The following is a 20,993-nucleotide window of genomic DNA, read 5'->3' as shown; positions in this document are numbered from 1 at the left end:
TTTTGGGTTTATGATTTATTGCGATATTCACCGTCTTTCGCGATATGCATATTGCAGAGCTGGATATTGCGATAACGATAAATTTGCGGTATATTGTGCAGGCCTAGTCACAGACAATCTCCCTCTACTTGGGGCTCCATACAAGATCTTACTTTGTGTGGTACAAATGATCTTAAGAACAGTGACGAAACAGCCCAGAATTACACGGAGGAACTGGTGAATGACTTGAAGAGAGCTGGAACCACCGAAACATTTTCACGGAATAAAATCTGCTCTAAAGGTACAATGCTAAACCAGCACATGTCCAGGTCCATCTAAAGTTTACCAGAGACCATCTGGATGATCCAGGGGAGGATTGGGAGAATGTCATGTGGTCAGATGAGACCATGAGGGAACTCTTATGGTATGAAAGAATGCTGAGTTGCATTCCAAGAACATCATACCCACTGTAAAGCATGGAAGTAGAAAGGCCATGCTTTGGGACTGATTTTCTGCAGAGGGGACAGGACGACTGATCTGTATTAAGGAAAGGATGAGCGGAGTCGAATATGGTGAGATTTTGGTCAAAAAAACGGGATGAAAGGTGGCTGCATCCTCTAGCAAAACTCTGATCAAAACACTGTCTGGGCGACAAAGGAGCGAAAATGTAAAACCATTTCAGGGTTCTGGAGTGGCCTAAACAGTCCCCAGACCTCCATCCAGTAAAAGATCTATGGAGGGATTTAAAAGTCTGTTGTGCCCCACACCACTCCCAATAACAGCTCGAGGAGATCTGCATGGAAGAATGGGCCGAAATAGCAGCTACAGTGTGTGTAAACTCACAGTTGAATTGCACTAATGATGAACTTCTCTCATCTTTTTGGAGTAGGACATTTATCAAAATTGTTGACTGACAAATACCCTTTTTGCGCCTCTGTAATTTCTTTAAAAAAAAATAGCAGTGGCTTAACAGAATGAAATCTTCTCACAATAATGTAGTTTTTGTCCCTGTCTTTCATACAGCTAAACTTTTGTTTGATTACAAAAACATTCAAGCTGATTCAATATCAAGAAAAACGAAGCGGTATAGAATGTCTGGATAAAGCTGACTGACGGATCTAATTAGGCAAACAGAAGAGAATTGATTTTATGAAAAAGAAATGGGGAGCTTTTTATTTTTAGCACATTTGAACGATTGAGAAGTTTTCTAACTACCATAAAGGTTTATGTTTACATGAGGGATGCAAAGTGCCACTTCAAAAATAGAAAAACAAGAAGACTGCAGACAGACAAAAGTAGAAACCAAAATAAATGTGTTTTTATAAGACTAAAAAGAACCCTATATTAACTTATCTAAATACTCTAGAGATCATTTGAGTAGATATTTTAAAGCGTCTTTACACTCACTGAATGTTATTGATGGTGTGAAGTTGTTTACTGTTTCTTTACACATCCATGGTCAAAGTCATGACACCAAAAAGCCCAAAATTTGACAGCTTGTAATCTTATAAAGAATGTGTCAAAATCAAATGAGTGTTCTATCCAATGGAGCATCAGTAAGATTATACTATTAGATAACTTAAAAAGTTTACCATAATTACTGATGACAAAACTAATTAAACGTTTTACTTGGCTAATCACCCAAAAGAAACTAGATTAAAAGGCAATTTTCAAGCAATAGGAACTTCCCAGAGGCCCATAACTTTTCCCACATATGCCACATGAGGAAATTACACACTTTTGTTAGTGTTGGACACACCAAGTCTCTAAACAAAGACGCACATATGCAACATGGACAGTGCCTCGAGTATAATGTTTTCCAGAACGTGGCAAACATGATCACTGCCAAAAAGAAAGAAAGAAGGAAAAGAAAAAAAGAACCACAGAGGATCGGTGTGGTTGCTGAGCTTCCTCAGCTGCGGTGGACTTTTACTACTGACTTAAAGGCCTTCTCAGTTTCAATCACTGCTGACGGGGCTGTGATGCTGCCGTACTGCTCAGGCTGGTCTGGTGGGATGATTAGAAAAAAAGCACAGTCTGAAAGAACATTTGTAAGCTGCATTACAAAAGGTTAAGCTTTAGAGTTGTACTGTCTGCAAAGTTGGAAAGCTTAGCTAGTATCATGTCTCTTTATCCTGATTGAACTGAATTTGTGTGAATGTTACATTTGTTGTAAAGTATGAAAAACAAATATAAGGACTGTAAAACAAATGATGACACTAATATATGATATACTTGAACTTATGTAAGAAGTTTCTATGAAGTAAATCACACTCTTTGTTAAAGGTGCTTTTTTCCATTTTAAAGTCTCACTGCAATTGAACTTTGATCCATTTCAAAAGCTTTCTGAGAGGTCTAATAATTATGATTATGCTGTTTTTAGCTAAAAAAAAAAAAAAAAAACATTGTTTTTTCTAGGACATGGTTTCATTTGAAATTCACCTCTTAGTTGAGGGAGGGACCTTCGGCAAGGAGCCTGGCTCCCTTCTTATCATCCATCTGTTTGCACCATCTACAGCTAGCTTACACCCCAACCTAACATTAGCAACGCAACAAAAATGGCGAGCAATAATGGAGCTGTTCAGCAGTACAGCTTGAAGCCAGATGCCAGCTCGAATGAGGGAAACAACGGTGTAGATGGGTTGAATTGTCTAAAAGTGGATACATCAGAATGGAGCAGAGCAGGGAGTTAGTGGCTTGCCGTAGTAGCATCTAGTATGTCACCTATAATCTTTTTCCAACTGCATTTTTGTCTGTTCCTGATTAACAACAATTTGAATAAATAAATACTCAAAATTGCTCATGTAAGTTTAATTTTCATCAGGAAAAAAAATGCCAAAAGCACATGTTAAAAACACCAAAAACACAGCTTTGATCACAGTGGGTCTTTAAATACTGAATGAAAATTGAATACTGAATTAAAGCTAAAAAACAAAAAAAATCACAACTCAAAACAAACTAGTCTCAAAAAGATTTTCAACATGTTTGGCTACGTTTACTTTGACAAACATCTTTTTGATTTAAAATTCAAATTCACAGAAAATCTAATTGTCACATATGGAGTTGCATTAAACAAACCACTGTTCTGATTTAAGTTCTATTTTAAAGAGCTACTTAACCCTATCTTCAAACAGATCAATCACACCCGTTGGGGAAAATATTAAATACTACATAAAGAAACTTCAGGCTTCATCCTCAGAAGCTACACGTGTCTTGACCATTTTCGATTTAGCTCCGGGTGGCGAAAAGGTCGGGTGTTTGGTGCAGTTGGGCTAAAATAAAACTATGAGCTCAGCGGCCTGAAAGGACACACGGACTGCTGGGCTGCCCTCTGCGCCAATGGGAGAACCGGCGACACGAGTATGGAGACCCGTTTCACAGGACCACCTAACACACTGCCCCGCCATACAAGCTTCCAGCAAGATCCACAAACTCACAAGATATAAAGCAAACTCAAAAGCATGTTGAACTTTGGGGGGGTGACGTCACAAATATATGGATTGGACCCCAAAAAAGCGCTTTAATAAAACTGCCAGAATAAATAATTAAATCATAGCTAATAGAGCTGCAGCTGAAAAATTAATCCAAACTCTATATAAACTTTTGATTAAGCCGATGAAAACTCACTCCTGACTATTAAAAGTTTGAACATACCCCCAAAACATGCTATCGAATTAAGTAACAGCTACTAGCACTCCCTAACCGAAAAGCTAGTAGTTGGCTAGCTAGTAGGCTAATAATACCTTAAACTACAAAAAGTACGTCCGCGGGCCGCGTGAAAAGTGAACGGAAACATCACGAGTGAGTGAAACAAAACCCAAAATGAACTCCGTGTCAAACACAAGGCACTGCGAAGCAGCAATGCCGCAGCTAGTAGTCAATAAAAAATGTCAAAAATCCCAAAACTTCCAGAATGCGCGGAGCGGAGCAGCTGCTGCGGCATGAAAGTTAACTGCACAACAAAGGAGCGCTCTCACCTCCCAACGGCTCCTGCTCCTGCTACCGCAGCCGCAAGCTCTGCCCGCTCCAGTCCTGCCGGCCCGGGGAGAAGAGCTTTCCTTCTCGGAGAGTGGGAACTTCCCAGGTTAAAAAAAAAAATCGAGTTTAGCAGACTAATCCGGAATGCAAAGTATGAGTTTGGTATGGAATCAACGCGCGGAAGAAAACGCAGAGGCGTGGCGTCGAAACCCAGGAGGACACGCAAAGTTTTGTGGCTTCCAACACAAACTCCTCCCATGACATCAGACTCCTGACTGGAGAGCAGAGGGACGCACGCGGGGGTGGGAATTGAACAAAAAGCTGCTTACACTGTACGCTGTTGCTGTGAAATGTATCTGCTAAAGGAGGAAAACTTCGTATCATTGTTTGGTAAAATTGATTTAGGACTAAACCAAGTCAATTTACTTTCCAGTGTGGCAGTAAAGCAGGGTTTAAAGTCCCGCTGCAATCATCTTTTACAATATTTTGAAATCGTTCCCAGTGGTTTAAATGATGTTTATGCCATTTTTAGTGCAAAGTTAAATAAATAAACAAATGCTGTCGTTTTCTATGACCTATAGTTTCTGCAGAGTGGCAGTAATTCATTAAAAACTTGCCTTTGATTTGTGGGTGGGACTAAGTTAGCCTGCCCTTATTTCCCATTATCCCTTTTGTTTATACTCTCTCGCTAGCTTAGCCCATCACACCACCAACCTAACATCACTGATGCAACAAAGGTGGTGAACATTATTGGAGCTATCCAGTGTGAAGCCAGATGTCAGCTCAGTCGAGGAAAACAAAGACAAACATGAATCTGTTTGTCTGCAAGTGGATGCAAAGGAATGGAGCGGAGCAAGAAGCGTATCTCCCACCAATTGTAATTTCACATTAACAACTACCCTTCAGGCTTATTCCAACTGCATTTTTCGTCTGCTCCTGCTTCACAGTGATTTGAATGAATACATTCTCTAAAGTGCGGTTTTAATCTTAGTTTTCTTATATGTCCTCCATCATGAGGGAAATGCCACAAGAACATGGAAAACACTATTTTCAATGGAGTGGGTGTTTAATGTTTGTACACTAAAGCATGACACTGCTATACGTGTTTGCTGATACTGACACAAGGTGTTATTTAAATTAAAGCAGAGTGCAGCTGTATGTTAATTTGGCTAAAAACTGATGTGAAAGGTACATTGCTCAGTGAAAATGAAATCAATGAAATCAAGGAAATCAATGAAATGTGCCATTTGACTTACAGCCGAAAAAGTTTTTAACCTAAGCTCAGCAAAAAGTAGTCATTTTAAGCGTACAGCAAGTATCCTTAGTCTATACTAAAATGTACTTTTTTATATGCTATTATATTGTAAACTTGTGTTCCAATTTAGTCTGAAGAAGTATTCAGTTGGTTTTCTTGGAAGAAATTCTTCCAACTCTACACGCACATGCTTTATAGTAGACTTGCTATGCTTATACTCAAGTATAATACAATAAACTTCAAGTGTACTACTTTTAGCTAAAGGCCCGTACACACCGGGACGAATATTCGCCAGGCGTTAAGGCCTGTTCACACCGGGACGAATTTCGCCGGCGATTTTCGCCGACGTTTAACGCCTCATGACTAAACAAAGGGCACCAACGAGAGTGTGCACACCGACGCGAAAAAACGCCAGGCGTTAAAGCGTCAAAAAAAAAAAAACGCCTCGGGTTCGTTTTTTTTTTTCGACGCGTCGCGTCGAAATCTACTCGACCAATGAGAACGGCGCTTTTGCTCACGTGTCTGGAGCTTCTGAAGTTACAGTAAAACACAACTTGGGGGCGCTCAAACACAAAACTGCCTTGCTGAGCACACATACCAGCGAAGAAGTTAGACGCCAAGTAGCGTCTACACTGCCGCGAAGAAATAATGACGGACATTCTTAAATATCCCCGAACCAAGCACCAGTTGGAGCTACTGGTGCTTGAAATATTCATGTTTTCTTTGTTTGATTCTGACAAGCGTGTAAATACTTGCTCTCTTCTTCTGAGTGAAAAGCGACTTTAAGAAGCGTAAAGTTGCGCAGCGCCACCTTGTGTACAGGAGTATTTCTGTTTTACATTAAGCGCCATCTAATGTCAGGGAATGAAATTGCATGTTCACTCCACTCATCGTCAGCGAAAATCGCCTGGGTGTGAACACAAAAAACGTGGCGAAAAACGCTGGCGAATAACGCCTGGCGAATATTCGTCCCGGTGTGTACGGGCCTTTATTCGCCAGCGTTTTTCGCCACGTCTTTTGTGTTCACACCCAGGCGATTTTCGCTGACGGTGAGCCGAGCGAACATGCAATTTCATTCCCTGACATTAGATGGCGCTTAATGTAAACAGAAATACTCCTGTACACAAGGTGGCGCTGCGCAACTTTACACTTCTTAAAGTCGCTTTTCACTCAGAAGAAGATAGCAAGTATTTACGCGCTTGTCAGAATAATACAAAGAAAACATGAATATTTCAAGCATCAGTAGCTCCAACTGGTACTTGGTAAGGGGATATTTAAGAATGTCCGTCATTATTTCTTTGCGGCAGTGTTGACGCTACTTGGCGTCTATCTTCTTTGCTGGTATGTGTGCTCAGCAAGGCAGTTTTGTGTTTGAGCGCCCCCAAGTTGTGTTTTACTGTAACTTCAGAAGCTCCAGACACGTGTGCAAAAGCGCCATTCTCATTGGTCGAATAGATAGATAAAAAAACGAACCCGAGGCGGGTTTTTTTTTTGTCGCGTGGCGTTTTTTCGCGTCGGTGTGCACACTCACATTGGTGCCCTTTGTTTAGTCACGAGGCGTTAAACGTCGGCGAAAATCGCCGGCGAAATTCGTCCCGGTGTGAACAGGCCTTAAGGGTGGTGATCTGGCCTTAATTTTGTAAAACCTTTTCTCTTTCGGAATCATCCTGAATGAAAAAGAGTCTTCACAAAAACATATGATACCAGATACCATATGTGGGCCACACTTTAATCTTTGCATTTTCTACCAATTTGCAGCTTTTTTTTGTGTTTGCTTTAGATCTAATTTTCTTTTTGTATTTGTAAGAAAAGTATTAAGACTATAATTTAGAAGAAAAAAAACTGGGAATGCAATAGACTTCTTTTGATAACCATGTCAAACCTCTGCAGTGATGTCCATGGTATGTCTTATAGTTTCAAATATTTGGGAAAAAATGCTTTTTGAAAAAAAGTGGGGACAAAGGTTTCAGATTGCAGATGTTTCTATAATAATCAAGAAATAATATTTAATTTTTTTTAAATGTAAAACCGAAATAAAAATATATCTGGAACTTCATTTCCGAAAACATTTCCAGCGAATGAGACCAAAGTATTTTCTTTCTGACACTAGAGGGCAGCATTACCTCAGTTTAGGCAAGGCACACTCAACTTTAAAATTCTATTGCAAGAACAGAAATGTAAGCAGATTTTTTAGCAGTAACTTCATTTCTGCTTGGTGTGTGATGGTCTTTGAGAGTCTCTGGTCCTGTGTGTGTCTTTGGACCTGTGTGTGTCTTTGGTCCTGTTTCTGTCTTTGGTCCTGTGTGTGTCTTTGATCCTGTGTGAGTCTCTGGTCCTGTGTGTGTCTTTGGTCCTGTTTGTGTCTCTGGTCCTGTGTGTGTCTTTGGACCTGTGTGTGTCTTTGGTCCTGTGTGTGTCTTTGATCCTGTGTGAGTCTCTGGTCCTGTGTTTGTCTTTGGTCCTGTGTGCATCTCTGGTCCTGTGTGCGTCTCTGGTCCTGTGTGTATCTTTGGACCTGTGGGTGTCTCTGGTCCTGTGTTTGTCTTTGGTCCTGTGTTTGTCTTTGGTTCTGTGTGTGTTTCTGGTCCTGTGTGTGTCTTTGGTCCTGTGTTTGTCTTTGGTCCTGTGTGTGTCTCTGGTCCTGTGTGTGTCTCTAGTCCTGTGTGTGTCTCTAGTCCTGTGTGTGTCTCTTGTCCTGTGTGTGTCTCTGGTCCTTTGTGTGTCTTTGGTCCTGTGTGTGTCTTTGGTCCTGTGTCTGTCTTTGGTCCTGTGTGTGTCTCTGGTCCTGTGTGAGTCTCTGGTCCTGTGTGTGTCTTTGGTCCTGTTTGTGTCTCTGGTCCTGTGTGTGTCTTTGGACCTGTGTGTGTCTTTGGTCCTGTGTGTGTCTTTGATCCTGTGTGAGTCTCTGGTCCTGTGTTTGTCTTTGGTCCTGTGTGCATCTCTGGTCCTGTGTGCGTCTCTGGTCCTGTGTGTATCTTTGGACCTGTGGGTGTCTCTGGTCCTGTGTTTGTCTTTGGTCCTGTGTTTGTCTTTGGTTCTGTGTGTGTCTCTGGTCCTGTGTGTGTCTTTGGTCCTGTGTTTGTCTTTGGTCCTGTGTGTGTCTCTGGTCCTGTGTGTGTCTCTAGTCCTGTGTGTGTCTCTTGTCCTGTGTGTGTCTCTGGTCCTTTGTGTGTCTTTGGTCCTGTGTGTGTCTTTGGTCCTGTGTGTGTCTTTGGTCCTGTGTGTGTCTCTGGTCCTGTGTGTTTCTCTGGTCCTGTGTGAGTCTCTGGTCCTGTGTTTGTCTTTGGTCCTGTGTGCATCTCTGGTCCTGTGTGCGTCTCTGGTCCTGTGTGTGTCTTTGGTCCTGTGTGTGTCTTTGGTCCTGTGTCTGTCTTTGGTCCTGTGTGTGTCTCTGGTCCTGTGTGTGTCTCTGGTCCTTTGTGTGTCTTTGGTCCTGTGTGTGTCTTTGGTCCTGTGTCTGTCTTTGGTCCTGTGTGTGTCTCTGGTCCTGTGTGAGTCTCTGGTCCTGTGTGTGTCTTTGGTCCTGTGTTTGTCTTTGGTCCTGTGTTTGTCTTTGGTTCTGTGTGTGTCTCTCGTCCTGTGTGTGTCTTTGGTCCTGTGTTTGTCTTTGGTCCTGTGTGTGTCTCTGGTCACTGTGTGTGTCTCTAGTCCTGTGTGTGTCTCTGGTCCTGTGTGTGTCTCTGGTCCTGTGTTTGTCTTTGGTCCTGTGTGTGTCTCTGGTCCTTTGTGTGTCTTTGGTCCTGTGTGTGTCTTTGGTCCTGTGTTTGTCTTTGGTCCTGTGTGTGTCTCTGGTCCTTTGTGTGTCTTTGGTCCTGTGTGTGTCTTTGGTCCTGTGGGTGTCTCTGGTCCTGTGTGTGTCTTTGGTCCTGTGGGTGTCTCTGGTCCTGTGTGTGTCTTTGGTCCTGTGTGTATCTTTGGACCTGCGTGTGTCTCTGGTCCTGTGTTTGTCTTTGGTTCTGTGTGTGTCTCTGGTCCTGTGTGTGTCTTTGGTCCTGTGTTTGTCTTTGGTCCTGTGTGTGTCTCTGGTCCTGTGTGTGTCTCTAGTCCTGTGTGTGTCTCTGGTCCTGTGTGTGTCTCTGGTCCTTTGTGTGTCTCTGGTCCTGTGTGTGTCTTTGGTCCTGTGTGTGTCTCTGGTCCTGTGTGTGTCTCTGGTCCTGTGTGTGTCTCTGGTCCTTTGTGTGTCTTTGGTCTTGTGTGTGTCTCTGGTCCATTGTGTGTCTTTGGTCTTGTGTGTGTCTTTGGTCCTGTGTGTGTCTCTGGTCCTGTGTGTGTCTTTGGTCCTGTGTGTGTCTCTGGTCCTGTGTGTGTCTTTCGTCCTGTGTTTGTCTTTGGGCCTGTGTTTGTCTTTGGTCCTGTGTGTGTCTCTGGTCTTGTGTGTGTCTTTGGTCCTGTGTGTGTCTTTGGTCCTGTGTGTGTCTCTGCTCCTGTGTGTGTCTTTGGTCTGTGTGTCTCTCTGCTCCTGTGTGTGTCTTCGGTCCTGTGGGTGTCTCTGGTCCTGTGTGTGTCTTCGGTCCTGTGTGTTTCTCTGGTCCTGTGTGTGTCTTTGGTCCTGTGTGTGTCTTTGGTCCTGTGTGTGTCTCTGGTCCTGTGTGTGTCTTTGGTCCTGTGTGTGTCTTTGGTCCTGTGTGTGTCTCTGCTCCTGTGTGTGTCTTTGGTCCTGTGTTTGTCTCTGCTCCTGTGTGTGTCTTTGGTCCTGTGTGTGTCTCTGGTCCTGTGTGTTTCTCTGGTCCTGTGTGTGTCTTTGGTCCTGTGTGTGTCTTTGGTCCTGTGTGTCTCTCTGCTCCTGTGTGTGTCTTTGGTCCTGTGTGTCTCTCTGCTCCTGTGTGTTTCTCTGGTCCTGTGTGTGTCTTTGGTCCTGTGTGTGTCTTTGGTCCTGTGTGTCTTTGGTCCTGTGTGTGTCTTTGGTCCTGTGTGTGCCTTTGGTCCTGTGTGTACCTTTGGTCCTGTGTGTGCCTTTGGTCCTGTGTGTGCCTTTGGTCCTGTGTGTGCCTTTGGTCCTGTGTGTGTCTCTGGTCCTGTGTGTGTCTTTGGTCCTGTGTGTGTCTTTGTGAACGTATCAGAGGGATTTGATTATTTAAAAACCTGTTATTGTGAAAATCATGTTTAGGTCTCATAAAACATTCAAAACTAAATTATAAAATTATCACTGCGATTACTTCTAAAATTTTTGGCATTTTCCTAATTTTGTGTAACACTAACAGTAAAAATCCTTTCAAAATCCTCAATACTCTCATAAACAAATGATCTATTGTTTATTTATGATCTGTAAAAGTGCAGCTGTTTTCCAGCCTGCATTACCAGCTGTCTTTATTTATACGTTACTTTCACCAACTAAACGACCGTAAAAATAAATGTATATGGAAAAAATACAGGCAAGTATAAAAAATGTCTGCAATAGTTAGTGAAGAATGACATTATTAGAATGAGCTGATTAATTTAAGCCACCCGATGATGCGGGTGTTGCGCAATGGTCTCCGTGCGCCGTTTTACCTCGCAACCTGCACCCACTACCCCTCCCCTTTTCCTCCTCACACACACACACACACACGGCGCTTTCTCAAAGGCGGGAGCACCGATTCGCAAGTTTCAGGCCGTTCCATACTCTGCCATATATTTCACGATAGAAGAACTAAAGTGCCACAATTACTAATAGCAAGCACTGAATCGCCACCCTCTACTATCCAGGCAAGTCCTGTTGCGCCCGAGTCTCAATTCACTAACCTCTTACTCAGTAGCGGCCCCACTAGACATGTCTGAATCTGCTGCCCGTGGCCCATCCACAGCACCACCCTTGTTTGTTGAGAACGACATTCACATAAGTTAGCGAACAATCATATCTGTCCATTTATTTAGAACACACCCACCACCACCAGGCAAACAGCATCAACCTCACTTCTGCTCACAGCTCCTTCACTTATGGTGAGCGATTTAACACACCCGAGATTCCCCACTTCCCATGAGTCTTAAAAGCTGAAGGCGGGGCTAACCCCCAGATCGCCACAATATATTGATTTGCTATGTGAGCCGTGCTATTTTTGGAGCATTCCCTGCGGGCGCCACAAGGGGTGCTCGGTGACGCATGGGCGCCCGCAGGCACAGGGTTGGTGACCCCCGCTCTAGAGTTTCCAAACTGAAATAAATTGCAAATTATAAACAGTCCACCCTATACTCATTTAATGGAGACAAACAATAACCCAATGAGTTTGAATTTTTTTTATGAAGTCATACTTACTTTATTAATCTGAAAATCCAAAGGTAGCTCTGGAGGATCACCCATTCAGACTATCTTATTGAGATGTGTTAATTTGGTTTGTGTTGTGTCATTGCCACACACATCAAGATACTAACTCAACTTCTAGTTAATTAAATAAAAAAATGATAAAGATATTTCAAGCTACAATGTTAATGTTATAATAACTTAGCTAATAAACTTGGTAAAGTTGGAGGCAAACAGTGTTCTCCCTATCAAATTGTCATCCTTTCATCTAAAGATATTTTAAGGTCAAAATATCAAAATAAAAAAAAACAAATAAAAAAACCAGAACATTCCAGATTCTGAAATATACGACAAAAACACAAATTGGCATTGAATAAACATTGAATAGATTAATCTATTTGGCTTGTTCATTTAGAAGAAAACAAATGTTGTATTTAATGTTTTACTAGCACAAGTTTGCAGTTGTGTGTTTTATGTAAAATAAAAACCTAAAACATAATGTGAACCATCTTTTACTTTACCATCCACAATAACTTAAGTAAAAAGTTCAGATATATTTTTAATCTTATCATGACGTTTGTCAAGTTCAATGTATAGATACTTGAAATGTCTGCAAGTTTTACTGAATCAAAGCATTTAGTTTTCAACTTTTATCATGTTTTATTTTATTTTTAAATTATCTTTTATATATATATATAGAAATCTTGTAAATCGACTGGCCTATTTGTTTTAGTATAAACTATTATTTGTTACTACATGGAACTGTTTAGGCTTTACTAACTTCCGCCACTAGATGGCGTCATTTATATTCTTGTCTTTTAATACCGGTATATCAGTTTATTTAAGTTCAGGCCCCTTTCCCTTTTTTCTTCTTCTTCTTATGTTATTTTTTATTTTTTGAATGATTGTTTCTACACCACTACCCACTCTCGTTAAAAATGATTTAATTGAAAGACAGGAGCATTCTTTTTCAGTAGTCTGTTTCTTATTGGCTGTTGTCCACAGAAGAATGGGCCAATTAAAACCAGAGAACAGCGTACGTCCACCTGTTGAGCGGCCTGTGAGCAAACTCCTTTTCTTTTTCCAACTTTACGTTTAACCGGTTCGATTAAAGCTTTTAGTGTCAGATGTTTAAAAACAAAAAAGGAGAAGAAAACACGATACCTAAAGACAGTGATGCATTTCCAGTCATCTTTGTATCTGTCGTCTCTGCAGGAGTTTCAGAAGTCTCTCAGCCTTCTACCAGGTGAGCTGATGCCTTTAAGGACGTGGGAACATTTTGTGCTCACAGATTCGCGTCAGACCTTTAGCTGTTAAAAGTTTAAACTTTATGCGCAGATTCAGAGTTAAGCAGTGAGAGTTGGCATGATAGACCATATTATTAAGCTTAAAATGAGCTTAAAATCTAATATAAAATGTTATATAGTGTTTTACAAACATTTAAGTGGGATCAAGTGACTTTTATAATTGGATAAATGTGTCCCTTCTTGCTCGCCGTAATCTGCAAAATAGCCACAAAACAATCACAATATTTTAATAATTTTGAATGAACTATTTCAGATCAAAATGTTTAATACTATTTATTGTTTTCATTTTATACGAATTATAATTGCTTCAGAAACATAAGGAATGGCAAGAAAAAAGCATTAAATAAGTCCTGTGAGTGTGAGAACATCCCACCACTTCAAACACATGCAAACATTCAGCAAACAGATAAGATATGCTTGTACATAACATGCTAGTGTAAATAAATGAATAAAATTAATATTACTTTAATCCTTTGTGCAGCACGGTGTTGGTGCCAATTACAGATATTTTACATTACACAATTGCTGCAACAAACGTATTGCTTTGCTCCTTCAATTGATTCATATTAACCCCTTATAACAATGCAAAGAAGAAACTTGAAGGTGAGCTGAAGAGGACGTTGACAGTAGCAGGGTAGTAGTGAGTAAAAATAAAGGTTTTCTAAAGTAAAGGAGCCTCACCACATTTGTGTCAAGGTTGAAACTTCAAAAAAATCTAGTTGTAGCACTGACTCTTTTGTTCACTTCCTTTTCTGATATTGTCATATTGTTTGTTTTGCATCAGATAATGATTCCCAGCCCTGCAGCTGAGCTGAGTGTGTCCCTGTGTGAACTATCAGATCCAGCTGCCAGAGGCCACTTTAAAGCACGAAAAAAATACTATTTCTGTCCTTTTCCGCCTGTATATAACGATTTATCTTTAATTTTAAGCTTGATTGAATAAATGGGACTGCTCTGTTCTCTGGTGGGTCAGTCTGAAGTAAAAATTTGCAGCTGTGAGCTTCATTTCAACATTTCCTTCTGCTACTTTACAGCTCAGCTGTAACTATATTTGTCCTCACTTCTCTCACAAGCACAGGGACATGGGAGGCGAGGGCTGGATAGCAGCCAAAAGAGGCCAGCCCGTCATACAGCTGAAACTTTTACAAGCAGGAAGAGACACGCTGAACGATCGCAGAAGAGAAAAGTTTGCTTCCTTACGCCTCTACTGTCCGTCTCTCCTCTCTGCGAGTGTCACTTCCTCGTTATTTTAAAGTTTAAACCAGCGGTGCACACACACACCTTTTGTTGAGAAGGGGTAAATGTAGGGCTTGAGGACGGGACGGGAGGGGAGTGGACAGGGGAGGGAAAGGAGGAGGGGGGTGGGACTTTGGGTTCAGAGGGTTCAGCTGAGGAGAGAAATAAATTCATAAACAACAAAGGAGACGTGACGTCAGATTGAGGGGCTGTCTAACCTGCTGGCTAAATCCAAGCCGGTGCAGAAAAATCGGACTCCTTAAAGCACATGTGTTTGGTTGTGCGAGTATACAGTATGAATGTGTGTTTGTGTCCATTGTCCTGTCTTTGAGGAAATACTCCATGTCTGTTTCAATTAGTCGCGAAAACACTGCAGCAGCTGCATTAAGAAGGTGCCAAAGACAAAACAAGTCTTTTAGCAATAGTTTAAAATGAATGACCTTTATGTGTGTTTTTTCCTTTCTCTTTTCTTTCTTTTTCAAAATAGCTCAGAAGTGAGCTCTGATTGGTCGGCTTACCAGCTCAAACACCAATGGATGTCGATGCAAGTAGACTTGGAAGGGCTCTGCCAGTTATGAGCAGATGGATTAATGTTTTTTTCTTCTTCCTCTAATGAACAAGGTCATCTGGAGGCTGTAACTTTGCTGATTAAGAAGCATCGCTGTTCATCTTTGCTGTTAAAGCTCAAAGGTTGGGCCTGGGATGGATGCCAAAAGCTGAAAAAAAAAAAGAAGTTATGATCTCTGAAATACCCCGGTAGCTGAACTCCCTCCAACTCCTCCTACTCAGTGGAGCTGATGTTATCGCCCAACTGAATGAGAGCCAGAGAACGTCAGGCGGAACAGAGATGTCAGAAAAGACAGCGACTCTGATGGGACGCTTTTATTGGAAGGACTTCTCGGCTCTGAAATCAGTTCCTGTTCTCTGGACTTTAACAACGTGGTGAGATGAAACAACATGGCAGAAGAGTCAGGAACCTGATTGTCTCTCCCCGTCTGTCTGTTGCTGCAGAGATGGTGTAAGTGGAGGACAAGGCGAGAGGTGTGTGGAGGACGTTTCTTGTGCTCTCAGCTGCTGCCTCGTTGCTTGTGTCCCCAAGTCTGTTTCGTGACATTTTTTTTTTTGCTTCCTCTAATTTTTTTTTTGTCTGCAGTCTGTGGCACTCTGTCCTTCTTAGCCCCTCCCACTTCTGTTCCTCCTCTCTACAGCGTGTTCCTCCCTTCCTGGTTGTGCGTCTCCCTCCTCCCTTCCCTTTTCTCCCCTTCCCTCTTGGCAGCGGTGCCAAAGTGGGCTGGCAGAGCGAGGCAAACGGAGCAGAGGGTGATCTAAAGGCTGGCAAATTGTTGATGTGTATGTTTGAGCTACCCTCTGTCTGTGTGTTTGCGGGTTTGACTCTGCCTGTGTCACAGGCAACTGTAAGCAGTGTGTGATTTGGAGCTCTGCATTTCCATTTGTTTTGGAAATTATAGTGTGTGTGTGTGTTGCATGACCATGCGAGCAGACGTCCCTCTGTCACCCTGTGGATGGGCAGACGCTTTCACGCCTGTAGGAGGGGATTGTGGGAAGGGCGTGTTGCTCTCAGAGGGTGTGTTCTACTCCTCTCGTTTCCCTTCTTCCCGCCACCGCGGCCCTCTTCTCCTTCAGTTCTCCAGCCCAGCCCGCCGCACACACACAGGCTTCAGGTATTGCTCTCTTTTTCGTCCTCTTCCCATCATTTAATTTTTCTCCTGTTGTTCCTCTGGCTCCCATCTTTGTCCTTCATCATGGTCTTCCTCTGAGAAACGTGTGTGCCGTTGCTGGTTGCCACGCCACACTCAGCCCATCGCCATTTTGGCTTAATGGACACAACAGGAGAAACTTTTCTAGACAGAGTTACTCTGCGACTGACTGCAGACCGTCGACATCCTCCTGACTTTCTGTTTCTGTATCTCTTCTTTCTCTACCTGTTTATTACTCTGGGGCATTAAATTCTGTTCGGGTGGAGGGTTGGACAACCTGACTGGGTTTTTTTCTGCACTGAACAGGTGTTTCTTCAAGACTGGCTTGGGGAAAAACAGGCACTTAAAGAGACTTTATGATATACAGAGTTGTGTTAGCCACAGTGCTGTTGGTGTCAGTTCAGGTCAGTGAAAGTTTAGCCACAAACCAGTGAGCTGAAAAGTCACACAAACAACAGGACTGATGCAAGTCACGTCTCTTTTAATGCAGCATCAATTATAGCATAAAGACACTTTTCCAGCCGTTTGTTGAACACTATAAACACTTTGCAGAAACTCAGGTGAAAGGCAGTTGTTTGACAGCACAAATGTGTGTTTAGTTTTATCTTTCTGCATGTAGGGGTGTGGCACTTTGGTTTAAGGTGGTAATGTCATAAAGCACTGTGTGAGGGACAATGTACTTCGGACAAAACTTGAACACAAATGAGGCTTGTTTAAATCATGCTTTAAATGCCGATTTTAAAACTAAAGATTAAAAGAATGCAGCTTTTTGCAGCATTATACATGTATAACTATATACATCTTTAACAACAAATCTGTATTCTAACATATTTCAAAAAGATATTTATGATAAAACAAGGACTCGATGCGTATTCACCTGCGTTCATAATAAAAGCAACTTTCTGCAGACCAGTGAACATTTTTAAAAGAACCACACAATATACCAACGCAGTTTCATTCCATATTTAAAAATACATTAGGATAACGATGCTACTTTTAGGTGCTTGTTGTCTTATTGTTTCTTAGTCTAAATAAGGGTTGGTGTTAAGATGGCGCCTACATGCCACGTGTAAACACGAGCAGACCCTCTCTGCGTACCCCTTAAGATTAGTGGGCATGCTGCTGCCAGTTCCTCATTATCTGCCTGTTGTGTCAGGCTGCTCCGTTTGGACTTTTGGGGACTGTTCAAAAGCATTAAATTATGCAGCTTTTCAAAATAAAACTCCCCTTTGTAATGTTCCAGCAACGATAGGAAAAAATGAAAAAGGAAGATCGAGAAAAATAGCAAGAACAAGAGTTACTGTCGAGGGAAAGAGAGAGGTAGGAGTAGGAGAGCTCTTTCCCCGCCCCTCTCTTATCCTCAGATGAACTTATCGAGTTGCCTCATAATGCTTCTGTGCGTCCCCCCCCCCCTCCTCCTCAAGGCAGTCAGGCTAACTTCCTGCATTCAGCTTCAACACAGATGATTGGCTGATATCTTGGCTGACCGTGTGCAGCTTGCAGCAAAGCAACAGGAAGTTTCTCTTCTCACGCAGGAAGCTGCAGCTGCGTTATCCTGAAGCACACCACCCCGCTGTCTTTCACACATACTGTAAAGCGCAATGCCAGTAGATATGCCTGCATGCTGTCTGCATGTTTGCAGAGTAAGAAACTGCAAAGACAAACAAGCATGTAGTGACATATCAAACAAAGACTGAGCAATCAGAAACGTTGAAAACCATATGAACCGCACACCCCAGCAGTTGATATATATACATATATATATATATATATATATATATATATATATATATATATATATATATATATATATATATATATATATATTTTTTTTTAATTTCTTCTACATTTCTTTAGGCCTCCTATGTTAGTACCACCAAAATCTGGATAAAAAATGTGATATAATCTTTTCAAATATAATTCCCTAAACTTAGAATATTGTTCAACACTGCAATAAATAGCAGAATTGGAACTCCTAATTGTGGTCAGGCATGTTTCCCTATTTAAAGTAAGTTAGTTGTGGCACGTGGCCTACAGGTGAAGTATGTGCACTCTGCGGTCGTGTGTAAGCGATCTCACATGGTGGCACTTCCATGTGTACATTTAAAACGTGACTGTAAGCTGCGTGTCGGTTTTGCTTTGTTAATGAGAACATCAGACCATCAGAGCAGGCGCCCAGCCAAGTAGGATGGGGAGGATCGACACCCGTGTCCTTCATCTCTTAATGTAGGAGTAGGGCATTTCTCAGGTGGGGGAGGGAGTGAATTTAGAGGATCAGAAAAAAACCTGGCATGAATAAGACCAGACATTTGTTTGGATCTTTGTCAGTTTGATATTTCTTCATCCTATCATCAATTATGTGGCATACTTCCTCTTCCCCAACCCACTCTCCATTGTTTTTGTCTCCTCCTCTTTGTTTTTTTTCCTCTACTACCTCCCTTATTGAAATTCTGCCTGGCACACAGACACTGGCCACTCCTGGCACAAAGCTGAGACAGAAGGAGAGAACACACACAAATGCACAAGAACCTGTACCAGTTTCCCTCCTTTGTGGCGTCTGTGCCAAGCATTCATCCTGTCTTGCTGACGAAGAGACCAGGCGGCCCACTACGTATTTTCTTGCCTGCGCTTCCTACGATAATCTGTCCAATTTTGAGTAGGGATTTTGGCAATCATGGAAAACGTTTTGGCATTTCATTTCTCTGAGATATGTTATGGATGCCATCACATTTGTAGAGAAAAAGTGAAGGTTTTTATATTTTTCTGTCATTTTCTTCATCTTTAGTTTTCGTTTTTTAAAGACTTTTTGTTTGTTCTTTTTTAAGCACCACAAAACTAGGCTGGTGAGGTACCATCTGTACATTTGTAGAAAATAATTATATTTTCCTTTTAATATGTATTTTATTTGGCATTTGATTGCAATTTAGCTTTGTCAACCAGGAATGGATGCAATGATCTTAAAACTTCCTCTAGAAGTCAACATTTGAGCTTAAAAAATGTAGTGTTTACATCTTTTTTACCTCTGTCCACCTCAGAACAAAATTGCACCTGTTACCCAGAGACGAGACTTTTCTGCGTATGCACAAATTTAACTCCAGGAAAACATAAGTTGGTCATGGCAGACTTAGCTTGAGGGTAGAGGCTCTGCTTTCCTTGGCCTTTGTAACTCAATGTTGTCACTAATATTTCAGCATATTTCTGTTTTGACAGTGAGCAGATGGTTTGATGATTGAATGAGATTTACTCAGCGGCTTGAATTTCTTTTGTTTTTCTTTTTAGGGATCCTCTTTGCTGCCCCTCAGGCTTGAAGAGCTTTTATAGCTGTTGACAACGAAAAAACAACTTGGCCCAGCTGAGCCATGCACACCCCTTAATGTGGTCTGGAAAATGCCCCCAGTGTCAGGCAGCAGTGCTCAGAGGAGCTCACGTGATTGACAAGATTTGGCCTTAGTGTAGAGAATCTAAAAAGTAATTAAAGAAAAAAGAAAAATTAATCGACTTACAAGCATTATATGCTTTCAGTCTTGTATTTAGTGGGTTCATGTTTGCCTTTAAATCCTCATCAATTTGACCCTTTTTCCTTCAAACTCGCATCACAGCCAGTCTGCTTGTCTGGCCTTCCAAACACAGTTCCATTCATGGGATGTGTCTTGGCGACCAAACACAGCTCATAGATCTGTCACTGGCACAGTGGTATAGGTGGGCATCGTGCCAGCACTCCCCCACCCCACTCTGTCTGTCTGGGTTTCTGTAATCAGGCTAGTGAGGGTTACTGCATGCTAACTACAACCCAGTCTCGGGGGGTCATGGCTGTATACTAATGTATGCAAGTAGTGCACACTCTAGCCCATTCTCTGTCCCTCTGTGGCCCAGGCCTGGCATTCAGTCTGGTACTCATTAACCTTTCAGTTGCTGCTGTGTTAACCTATTGGCACATTTCAGCCCTAATCCCGTGTTTAGCTGTAATTTAGCGGCTCACGACAGGCAAAAAATGATCACAGATTTTTGGATGACCAGTCTGAGCAGAGATATAACATCCACATTGACATAGACAATTATATGCAGCAGCGTTTTTACAGTTTTCACTTGTATGATTAAAATAAATAAATAAATAAAAATAACGTTTATTTTGCTTTGCTTCAGTACTCGTGATCCAGTATGACATCTGGGTCTATTGACTTTGTGTCAGTCATTGGCACAAGATCGACTCTCCATAACTCATGATGCAACAGCTGCTCTTTTTTTTCTTCATCATGAGGCAGCAGACTAAAAAAAAAATATTATGAAAGGTGGACCTCTTGGAGTTCCTAAATTGACCTGAAATGGCGGACACGCAGGACGCCATTTTGTGCTCCCTGTTCTGTTTTGGGGGGCAGAATCCCAGCTTTGTGTTGAATCAGAGGCAGCTGGTGGAAGCCATATTTGCAGGGATCTGTGTGTGTACCTCCGCCTGAGGAGCAGCAGCCAGCCTACACAGGGATAACCCATTGGAATGAGCTCAGTTTTTGGCAAAAATGGAACAGGATTCCTGGCAGGGAGTTGAACGGCTCCCTTTTTTTTTTTTTTTTTTCATTTTCGACCACATGCCAGAATCTCAGGAAGCCAGTGAGTTGTTTGTTGGGCTTTCACACATTTGTACTCCCACTTTCTGATGTCGGCTTACCGTTAAAATATTTGACCACGATTTATCCTGATGGAAGCCACTTCCGAAAAGCTGGGTTGATCAGCGAAAACATGCAAATTAGCGAGGATCGTTCATGATGAGTGTTTGTCCAAATCTTTGCAGCTGAGGACTTGTCATGATACACAAGGAGAATGTGTATTTTTACACTTCGGAGAGGCAGTCGAAATGAAAAGGGCAACACATTGAGATGGAACACAAACCTCTTTTTGCAAAAGTAAAATCAAAAGACATGAATCTGTGTTTTTATTAGAACATTACTTTTTTTAGGTTAAGTTTTTTGCTATGTCAGTAAAAATGTTGAAGAAAAGTCATTAAGCTAAATATATTTTTTCTCTTTTATCACTACAGGAGAGATCCTATTGTGGATGCTTGATGCTGAAGCAGCATGGATGCTGTCCTTGGGGCTGAGGTAGTAGATTGAATAGTTGTGGGGTTTTCCGACCTCTTTCTTCAGTTAACTATACAATCTACTGTCTTTCCCAAGGAGGCAGCTGAGTCAGCCTCTCGACGACTGGCGTCTCAAGAGTGGCAATCGTGCATTTTTAATCTAAAAATCACACATGCAACAGTTAGCAAAAGGAATTGTTTGAATGTGTCTTTTTTGTTGTTTATTTTTTTC

At 41.8% G+C, this 20,993-nt stretch overlaps 1 protein-coding gene, 1 long non-coding RNA gene and 1 other non-coding gene across 10 annotated transcripts in view; 2 read left to right on the top strand and 1 right to left on the bottom strand.

Annotated features, from left to right (window-relative positions):
• The window catches only part of tead3a (TEA domain family member 3 a), a 23,699-nt gene extending 11,017 nt beyond the window's left edge, over window positions 1–12,682 (bottom strand). For 2 of the 8 annotated variants that reach the window (XM_023956627.2, XM_023956630.2), the window contains exon 1: window positions 3,957–4,239. The gene's annotated coding sequence lies outside the window, so the exon portion shown is untranslated. The other 6 variants (XM_078949856.1, XM_023956629.2, XM_078949857.1 and 3 more) reach the window with 5 other exon arrangements.
• Window positions 12,562–20,993, top strand: LOC144993919 (uncharacterized). The gene is made up of 3 exons (XR_013657216.1): window positions 12,562–12,675; window positions 20,723–20,783; window positions 20,859–20,993. It is a non-coding gene; the product is annotated as an uncharacterized LOC144993919 (long non-coding RNA).
• Window positions 20,773–20,857, top strand: mirlet7e (microRNA let-7e). Its single transcript, NR_107107.1, has one exon. It is a non-coding gene; the product is annotated as a microRNA let-7e (primary transcript).

Source organism: Oryzias latipes, chromosome 7, assembly GCF_053564925.1.
Source record: "Oryzias latipes strain Hd-rR chromosome 7, Olatipes_Hd-rR_3.1".
NCBI classification, from domain to species: Eukaryota; Metazoa; Chordata; class Actinopteri; order Beloniformes; family Adrianichthyidae; genus Oryzias; species Oryzias latipes.
Note: the sequence above shows the minus strand (reverse complement) of the source record. Positions and strands in the feature narration are given on the sequence as shown.